Here is a 10,379-nt window from a genome sequence, read left to right on the forward strand (position 1 = left end):
TAAATAGGTGAACTATTCCAGTGGTAATCAAAGCTGGGGTCGCCAAATACATTTTTGTAACCCAAAAAAAAAAAAAAAAAAAAAAAAAAAAAAAAAAAAAAAGAGTACAGATTTTTATCTGTAAGATAATCTAAAACAATACTATTGAGTAAATGTATGGCTTTATTTTCTTAAATAAACCAATATATTTCTTAACATTCAATTAATTAGTATATATATATACACACAGAGTTTAAAGGTTGTGTCATTAGATTTGGGACGGGCTCGTGAGAATTGGCGGGGAAAAAATATGGCGAAAATGGGGTTCTCGCTGAATTTTTTTTTGAAGACAACTGGTACTTTGTTACTCGTTTTGTTTTCAGAGGGGGAAAAAATATGGACTGCTCTAGCATCTTCAAAGTGTGCTTCAGCAGAAATATGTTTCCATGTTACATATTTATTTGCCGTGACTAATGATTTTGCCGTGGCGCAACTACGTTGTAAGGAATATCCGCTTGGAAGCCATAGGAACTGTACAACCACACTTTGGCTCTGCTCTCTGGATACCTGGCTCTCTGCTGTTTGCCACCAATGGTTAAAAACCACAGCTTGAAAAAGAAAAAAAAATCACATGACTTTTTGAAACTGTATTCCAAGACCAGTCAGGCAGGCTTCTCTAACAAAGCACAATTGCACAAGTTTCCTACAGCACTGGAAAGAAGACGCCACACACACATCAGATAAAACACCAAATTACAAGCTTGCATATTTATTGCACTACTTCTAAAATTGCCAAAGTAAAGTACATGGGATACTGTAAGTTAAGCGCATCGTTATAATCATTTTTCCAAAGCTGGCATACTGTATATATATTTTTTTCAACCTTAGTGGTAAATACTGAATACATCACGCAACACATCCTGCCTACGCTAGTCACTTTGCTATGTACAAAACAGAATTCATATTAAGTAGTCTATGAGGAAAGAATTGCAAGAAGATATATATATATTTTTTTTTTCACAAAACAAAAACCACAATGACGAAAAGAGAGCACGCAATTAACAAGACCAGAACATGCTGGTTCAATAGGTCCCAATATCGAGGGAGAATGGAAGACAAAGAAAACTAAAGTGGGCTTTCAAGTTGGTTATTATTATATTAATTAGAATATTTAACAATATAAAAAAGGGAAGCAAAAACAAAACTGCAAATACTGACATAACTTTGATGTTTTAAATCTCTAGCTAGGGTGGCAGATAGCCTAGTGGTTAAGAGCATTGGGCCAGTAACTGAAAGGTTGCTGGTTTGAATCCGAGACAACTGGTAGAAAAATCTGTCAATGTGCCCTTGAGCAAGGCCCTTAACCCTAGTTGTCAATTTTTTTTTGCTAAAATTAAAAAAACTTTGGTGTTTTAGTTGTTTAATAAAAAGGGTTAGTCAACCATTCATTTAAATAATTCAAAGACAATGAAAAATATATATATTTTTAAAACGGAGATCACTTTATGATACATGTGTGCCCTGAAAATGGTTTTCTAAAACAAGATTATATGCATCATGTGACTCCAGACTCATGTTAACTAACATTATATAATCACACATGACTCACTATAGCATTAAGTCATATCCAGCTGGTGAAGAAAAGTTGAAACCCTGAACCCAAACCCTAACAGGCTGGGCCTTGACACACATTAAAGTGTGTTCATTCATTTTATAATTTAACTATCAAGTTCTCCCAAGTGCCATTTTCTAAAAATAACCTTTACGTTTCAGTGTTTACTTACGCTAACCAACTTGAAGCGGATATCTAACATTAACATTCTGTGGCGTCTTCTATACGTGACAATTTCATTACTCACAAGTGTGCAAAATCGCTTAGGAGATCTGTTAAACAATCACGTTAGGGGAAAAAATGCACTCTTGGTTTCAAGATTGTCTGTCAATCAGAAAATAAACAAAAAACGTAAACATTCTCTAAAAAAGTGACTTGTGCTGGGTACTACTGGATACAACGTATCCCTTTGATTGCACATCTCAGTTTTAAAGGGTAACTAGTGTTAACGATTGCAGTTTTGTGATTGCTCCGATCAACATGGTGTATCCTCATAAATACTCACCTAAACCCCCCCCCACCCCCTTTAGTAAAACATTACCATGAAAGAAGTTGATATTTTCCTTAAGTCCAATGAGAAAGCCGCACAGAAAACGACAAGGGAAAAACAAAGCCAATCCAGACCGAGTTACAATAACCAGACGTCAAAGAACCAACCCCTTCCTTAATCAGAACATGAAAGTAAAAAACCCATCTCAGCTACCTTTCCAAGGAGCAGATTAAAGTCCAAAATAGCACCAATCATCAGTGTCTCAGTTCCGTGGCAGCATCTCACTCACTTACCACAAGGAAACAAATGCATTTCTACTATAGCTACTTCTATACATCACAGCGTACATGCCTGTGTCTACACGTGGTTTTATACTAGTTTGCAACGTAAACATTTGAAACTTAAAATACTACATAAAATGTAAAAAAAAAAAAAAAAAAACACATTTCAAAACAAAAAAAGAATGAACTACCAAGCATTTAGTAATCTAAAATGGAAAAAAGGGGGGACTCTTAGCCTCAGTAAATACTTTATAGAGAATGTAAATATTTGAGTTTTGAGAATGAGCAGAGGATTTTTGAGAACTGAAGGGTGTGAATCACCTCAAGAGCTGAAGGATTAGGACTATTAGAGGTAAAATACCGAACCCAATGTTTGAATGGTTATGCGTCGAGGTCGAACCACTCCCTTTCAAGATTTAAAAACTCTTAAATTGTACAAAAAATACTATTGAAGAATGTTACTGTTAGTCTACACATGTAGTTAATGAAGCATGTCACAAATAAACATTTGATTAGATTTTTTAAGTGTGTTTGTACAGACAATGATATAAGTCTAGGCCTAACTACACACGGTGTTAAGCAGAGATCAATGCTGATGAGTGTGTGAGGTGAACAGAGCAGATAGAACTGAATGAGTATTAAAACATGCATGGAGGATCCAGCAGCTGTTTCAACTGTGTTCTGTGGAAGAGTGGATGACATGCTGCTGCCTGTCAGTTACTGTACTCAGCCCCCCCCCCCCCCAAAAAAAGGGGCCACTGGTAGAGTTTGAAAACGCAGATGTTGGGCCTCTGCTCGCCTGGTTCCAAATCGGTTTGTGCCATCTTGCCGATGTCACAGACGACAGCACAAACAGATCTCGGGAACCAGGCTAGGTCTCAGATGTAGGAGACTCTGCTCAAGTCGGCCAGGTATCGGTGTTAATACATTCCTGAGTCTTCTCCTCTCCTTCCCGAAATACAAAACATATCGTCAAGGCTTAGAGTCCCTTACAGGCTACTGTATATCAAACATGTTAATAAATCACAGATAAGAGAGAGAAGGTATGAAACTTCAGAGTCATCATGATCTCGTCTATACCCCCACACACCAAAAAAAGAGACATGTTAACAAAAGAAATATGAAACTAAAATATACAGATTTCATTTTTCCATTTGCTCTTTAGGGTGACAGTGTGGTGTTTCTTCCAGGAAGGAAGGGAAGGAATGGTGAGCCGTTTCGTTGCTGATGCCCTTTTGTCTGACTGGCAGTGACTTGCAGTCTTCTCTAAGAAAGGCAAATGTTAATTCAATGTTTTCGATATGATATATTGACTGCACATGTGAATACTGTATGTTGAGACTTGCCAAAAGACATATTCAAGAAGCATCTGTAAATGCAGCTAAAATGTAAGTAGAGATTTGGGGTCGGACAACACAATACTAAGAAACTTTAACCATAATTTAGCCTAGAGCAGGTTTCTCAGCATGTACAGTTAAAGTTGGAATTTTACATACATTTAAACTCAGTTTCACAATTCCTGACATTTAATCTTACAAAAAAATAGTTTTAGGTCAGTTAGGCTCACCACTTTATTTTAAGAATGTGAAACGTCAGAATAAAAGGAGAGAATGATTTATTTCACCAATTAATTTCTTTCATCACATTCCCAGGGGGTCAGAAGTTCACATCAAAATACTAATTGATTGTTAGCATTGCCTTTAAATTGTTTAACTTTGGTCTAACGTGTCGGGTAACCTTCCACAAGCTTCCCACAATAAGTTGGGTGAATTTTGGCCCATTCCTCCTGACAGAGCTGGTGTAACTGAGTCAGCTTTGTCGGCCTCCTTGCTCGCACACACTTTTTCTGTTTTAGCCACAAATTTTCTTTAGGATTAAAGGTCAGGGCTTTGTGATGGCCACTCCAATACCTTGACTTAGTTGTCCTTAAGACATTTTGCAACAACTTTGGAAGTATGCCTGGGGTTATTGTCCATTTGTAAGACCCATTTTCGACCAAGCTTTTAACTTCCTGACTGATGTCTTGAGATGTTGCTACAATATATCCACATCATTTTCCTACTTTGTGATGCCATCTATTTTGTGAAGTGCACCAGTCCCTCCTGCAGCAAAGCACTCCCACAACATGATGCTGCCACCCCCGTGCTTCATGGTTGGGATGGTGTTCTTCGACTTACAAGCCTCCCCCCTTTTCCTCCAAACATAACAACGGTCATTATGGCCGACCTGTTCTATTTTTGTTTCACCAGACCAGAGGACATTTCTCCAAAAAATACAATATTTGTACCCATGTGCAGTTGCAAACCGTAGTTTGGCTTCTTTATGGTGGTTTTGGAGCAGTGGCTTCTTCCTTGCTGAGCAGCTTTTCAGGTTATGTCGATATAGGACTCGTTTTACTGCGGATATAGATACTTTTGTACCTGTTTCCTCCAGCATCTTGACAAGGTCCTTTGCTGTTGTTCTGGGATTGATTAGCACATTTCGCACCAAAGTAAGTTCATCTCGAGGAGACAGAATGCATCTCCTTCCTGAGCGGTCTGACGGCTGCATGGTCCCATGGTGTTTATACTTGCGTACTATTGTACAGATGAACGTGGTACCTTCAGGCGTTTGGAAATTGCTCCCAAGGATGAACCAGACTTGTGGAGGCCTACATTTTTTTTCCTGAGGTCTTGGCTGATTTCTTTTGATTTTCCCATGATGCACTGAGTTTGAAGGTAGGCCTTGAAATACATCCACAGGTACACCTCCAATTGACTCGAAGGATGTCAATTAGCCTATCGGAAGCTTCTAAAGCCAAGACTTAATTTTCTGGAATTTTCCAAGTAGTTTAAAGGCACAGTCAACTTAGTGTATGTAAACACCTAACCAACTGGAATTGTGATACAGTGTGAAAACATAAGTGATATAGAAGTGAAATAATCTGTCTAAACAATTGTTGGAAAAATTGCTTGTGTCATGCACAATGTAGATGTCCTAACCGATAGGCAAAACTATAGTTTGTTAAGACATTTGTGGAGAGGTTGAAAAACAAGTTAATGGACTCCAACCTAAGTGTATGTAAACTTCCAACTTCAACTGTATGTCAGCAGCTATTATTAGCTTATGACATCTTTACAGACCAATAAATACTACAGTAGCCCTGCACTGTCATTCATTAAGGGACTTGGCTGTCTGACATAATTATGACGCAGAAGTTCTTACCTCAAAGGATTCATCATAGCTTGTGTTCATTTCCGTTTGAGGGTTAAGCTGATACCTAAGACCAAGAGAGACAAGCATGAAATACAACTGTTTGATGAATAACAGGAGTTAGTCTGTATTACAGTACAGAAAGTAGGCCAGGCCACCTGTTTAAAGCATAAAGACTGTCCTTTCCACTTCCCTGACTGCAGCTTGAAACTCATCCAGGACGCACCAGTCAAACGAGGTCAAATTTACCCCCAGCGTAGGTCCTCCGTACTGAGCCTGACTCAAAACCACTTGAGAGACTCACAGGATACAGACAGTGTCCTGCTTGAGACACTGCCCTACAGAGTCTGTAGACACAGCTCCAGCCCATTGACCTATAACCCCAGTTCTGCTCCACTAGCACAACAGCCGAGAAGAAGGGAGGTTAGCCTAGCCAGATATTGTAGCAAGCTGAGCAGCCTAGAAGGATCTTAGAAGTACAGACAGGAACCGCTCTCTAGCTCCAGTCCTGTACTACATCACGGGAGGGAGGGAGGTAAGCCTATTTTTTTTATTTTTTTATTTCACCTTTATTTAACCAGGTAGGCAAGTTGAGAACAAGTTCTGATTTACAACGATGCAACGATGTGTGGTACTTCCTACCAAATTCTGATGACAACTTTTAAGATTTTTGAATAACTGTCCACATTTACTTTTTCCCCAGCCAACAAGAAGAGCAACCAACAGCAGAATCACTAGCCTATGTCAATCTACTTTTTCAATCTCCGAAACACCCTAGGAACCAAAGGTACACTACTGACGATGCGCTCCCCAAATGAACAGTGACCCTGGTGAAATTAACTCTTGGAAGTGCTTGCACAAAGCATAGTAACATCTCATCCTGTGTTCTTGGAATCACCATATTAGACAAGTTTACCTATTATATCGTTCAGTTTATCGCGAAAGAACTAGACTATTCCAAACAGACGTTGGGACAGCTGTGGGACGATAGAACCCAAATCCATACAACCAGTAGGCCTAGACAATATACAACAAAAATGAAAATAACGAGTCTGATGCAACAGATCAAAACTTTAAGTTTAAAATGTTGAACTCATTTCTTCACATTATAAGCGCAGCAGGAAAACACATTTTGTTAAAAGCGCACGGCACTTGCGAGCGGTTTTATGCTGACAAGAGATTGAAATATATGTTAAGACATTTAGAAAGTGGAGAGATCTAATATACAAAAACTAGCATGGGTTGCTACATGACTAGGATTGTGTCTTTGACTACTGGACAATGAAAGAGTTTATATAAAATGATTTTGGCTAGGCTACTTTGAAGCAAGGTAAGACATGCCTCATAATATGTAGTAAAATGTTCAGGTTTCAAACAATTAAGTACATGTTTTCAAAATGCATACTGCCTCCAGCTCATTGCAAAGTGGTGTGTGACGCGCTGATGAAGCCTGTCTTTTGTTGCTTATGCATTCGCTGTTTGGGATGCTGTTGCAGATTTTTCGCTTTAAGGCTCTGCACGCATGTGATAAATAAGATACAGTATATTCATTATGTATATACACACACACACACACACACACACACACCAATTTAATTCCGCTAAATTATGCAAATTAACCCATAGACCGATAAGCATTACCAGTCAAATGTATTTCCATCGACTGGTATTTCTAAAATGCTAAAAAGCATTATTTTGCTATGGAATCGTTTCTTCTCCTGGACAATTAATTGGCCGGTGCCAATTTTATTTTGAGGATTTTCTATTTATTTATTTTATCTGCCAAACGCCGCCTATTACCAGTTAACAAAACCCTGAGACTGAGAACAACGAAAAAGCAGTGTGGTGAGACAGACAACACACCAGGGTGGCAAACAAAATGGCCAGAACAGAGTGACAGTCACAGCGCTAAGCTGTATCTCTAGTGGTGTGTTTACATTTCTTTTAAACATGAGCTGGTTGAATGAAAACGAGGACCACGTCTCGCCAGTCATTGGTACCGAAATGGTTGAGAAACGCGGCACTGTAGTGCCGATGTTGTGTCAGCACTAATGTCTGTGTCTAAGTAGGGTGTGTATGGGGCTGGAGTTGGCAGCGCGCACAGTGATGTGGATAAAATGTCAGGGCCGAATTCTTTTCCCAGTCTACTACTCAAGGCACTGCAGACATCATAAAAAAGTGTAATTCATGCATGCAGTCAATGACAGTCAGTGTACATAAAATAAGCCGCATTTCAATGCACAGTAATGTGCCATGCAGTCAGAGCTTATCAAATGCATTTGTGCAGCAAGCAGACAAAGAATGACTCCATCGGTCTTTGTGTCTAAATATAGATCCACGCAATCCCCGAATTAGCAGCTGCCTAGATACCAAATGAAAATAGCAATGCTGCTGCGTAAACGTAACACATGCTGGATTCTATGGGTTAAAAACAATCTAAAGACCTCATATTAAACTCTGGACATCGAAGCCAGTTTCATTGCTTATTTCTCTTCATCCCCCCAGGTGAGTGCAATTCATTAGCAGATAGAACAGAAAACCAACCGGCTCCGAACCTCGTAGGACAAGAGAGGAATAACCCTGGTCTAAAGGATAGAGTTTGCGTCAAGGAAATTGCAGTGGTTTTACTAGCCTCTCAAAACACAGGGGTTAGTATAGTGTAGCTAATGTTAGCTAGCTAGTTTAGCACACCGTCTACGGCTGAGGCTGATAGCAGTGGCTCGCGCTGTATGACAGTGCAGCACAAATTCCATGCCAGTTTGGCAACTCGCTAGTTAACCCACATAGTTAGAGTCGCTTTTACTAACATAGAACAGACCATTATAATTCGATGTCGCTACTTACGGACTGAAGCCCCGATCCGCTAGCAAATTCTCGTTCGCTAGCCAGCTAGCGGGGGCTGGGCTAGCTCGCGCTGCTGAAGTTCACTGCAACCGTGTTGCATTCGCGTAGGTATAAAATCACATGCAAACTTGCGTGGAGAGAACCCCATACAAGCCTACCTTAACCAGACTGCCACCGTTTTTAATTAGCTACCTAGCTATATTGTATAACAATTAGCTAATTCTGACGGTTGAGTGCCCGGGGCCAGGCCCCCCATTACAGCCAGTCCGCGGTAACTCAAGGTTTCCCTCTGTATAGGAGCCAGTTTCTCCAATCAGAGCGAAGGCTAGCGGAGCCAACCTCTAAACATTGAGGGGATTCAATTATTTGGCCCATGTTACTCCGGTGGGAGGAGTTTGCGTTGGGTGAAAAGTGATTGCATTCGTTATGGAACTGGGCTTCCTCCCGGGCTTAAGCCATAGTTACACGTGGTCTGTAGTTGTAAGAACATTTGGATGTACTGCCAAACTCTCTAAAACAATGTTGCAGGCGGCTTATGGTAGAGAAAGGAACATTCAATTATCTGGCAACAGCTCTGGTGGACATTCCTGCAGTCAGCATGCCAATTGCACACTCCCTCAAAACATAAGACATCTGTAGCATTGTCTTGTGTGACAAAACTGCACATTTTAAAGTGGCCTTGTATTGTCCCCAGCACAAGGCTTTCCTGTGTAATGATCATGCTGTTTAATCAGCTTCTTGATATGTCACACCTGTTAGGTGGATGGATTATCTTGGCAAAGGAGAAATGCTCACTAACAGGGTTGTATGCAAATTTGTGCACAAGAACAATATGCTTTTTATGTGTATGGACATTTTCTGGGATCATTTCATTTTAGCTCATAAAACATGGGACCAATACTTTACATGTTGGGTTTATATTTTTGTTCAGTGTATTTTATGGAAAAGTGATACATGTTTCTGAACAATACAATGCACCATGCTGCCTTGTTGACAACATGACCGAGTGGCGCAGAATACTCTTCGATTTGAGAAGGGCAATCCAGGAGTCGCTCCTCCCTCACTGCTTTTGGCCGTCATGTCACAGGCCATAGACCGGTGCACCGCTGTTCAGTTTAATCGAACTCACTCAGTAGGTGCAAGTCGATCTCGTTTGCAGCACATTTGATACCTGCATGCAATGGGTGGTGGCTGCAGATAACACTGATCTGGTTTCCCTTTAACATCCACTATCAAGGGAAGCTTTACTACTTCTTACATGTAGTAGTTTGGGGGTGCAGGGGGAAAAAATATGCCTGCACTGAAGAGGTCTATATTTGTCTTCTAATACAGTGCTAGTAAAGGCCCATTGCACAAATTTTGTGCATTTGCACTAATTTAATGCATTTAAACTAAAACGTATTTGAATGTTTACCAGCATTTGTAACTTCAGTCTAATAATTATCTGTACAAAAGTTAATCTGGTAATACTTGTGGAATTAAAAAATGCTTGCTTTATATGTTTTCCAGTTTCTTGAAATACTTTGCGAATGCAATTTATTTCTACTTGAACTTAAATCATCTCTTCATTCCTTTTTAGTTGACACTGTTAAAGGCTCACAGTACAACTTTTATTTCAATTTTTGTATTTTTTTCTCTTCTGATTTTTCAGGGGGTGCCACAGCACCCTCAGCTTTCTGCTGTTTTCTGCTGCTATGTGATACATAATTCCCATATTCCCTATATTTGGACTTCATTACACCCACCCAGGAGCCAATTCACACAATTTGCCATTTTACAATTGCTTGTTCATAATCAGAGACAGTTAATACTGTCTAAAATCATTGATTGGCAAGTGATGCACAGTAGAAGAGGCTGGTGGGAGGAGCTATAAGAGGACAAACTCATTGTAATGGCTGGATTGGAATCAATGGAATGGTACCAAACAGATGGAAACAACACATTTCACTCTGTTCCATTGATTCCATTCCAGCCATAACAA

The 10,379-nt window shown here is 39.8% G+C and overlaps 1 long non-coding RNA gene across 1 annotated transcript; it reads right to left on the reverse strand.

Annotated features, from left to right (window-relative positions):
* Positions 1–720: 720 nt before the first annotated feature.
* On the reverse strand, positions 721–8,731 carry LOC135517655 (uncharacterized). The gene is made up of 3 exons (XR_010452056.1): positions 8,399–8,731; positions 5,567–5,621; positions 721–3,628 (listed from the first exon to the last, which is right to left on the reverse strand). It is a non-coding gene; the product is annotated as an uncharacterized LOC135517655 (long non-coding RNA).
* Between the last annotated feature and the right edge of the window lie 1,648 nt (positions 8,732–10,379).

Source organism: Oncorhynchus masou, chromosome 28 (genome assembly GCF_036934945.1).
Source record: "Oncorhynchus masou masou isolate Uvic2021 chromosome 28, UVic_Omas_1.1, whole genome shotgun sequence".
Lineage (NCBI taxonomy): Eukaryota > Metazoa > Chordata > Actinopteri > Salmoniformes > Salmonidae > Oncorhynchus > Oncorhynchus masou.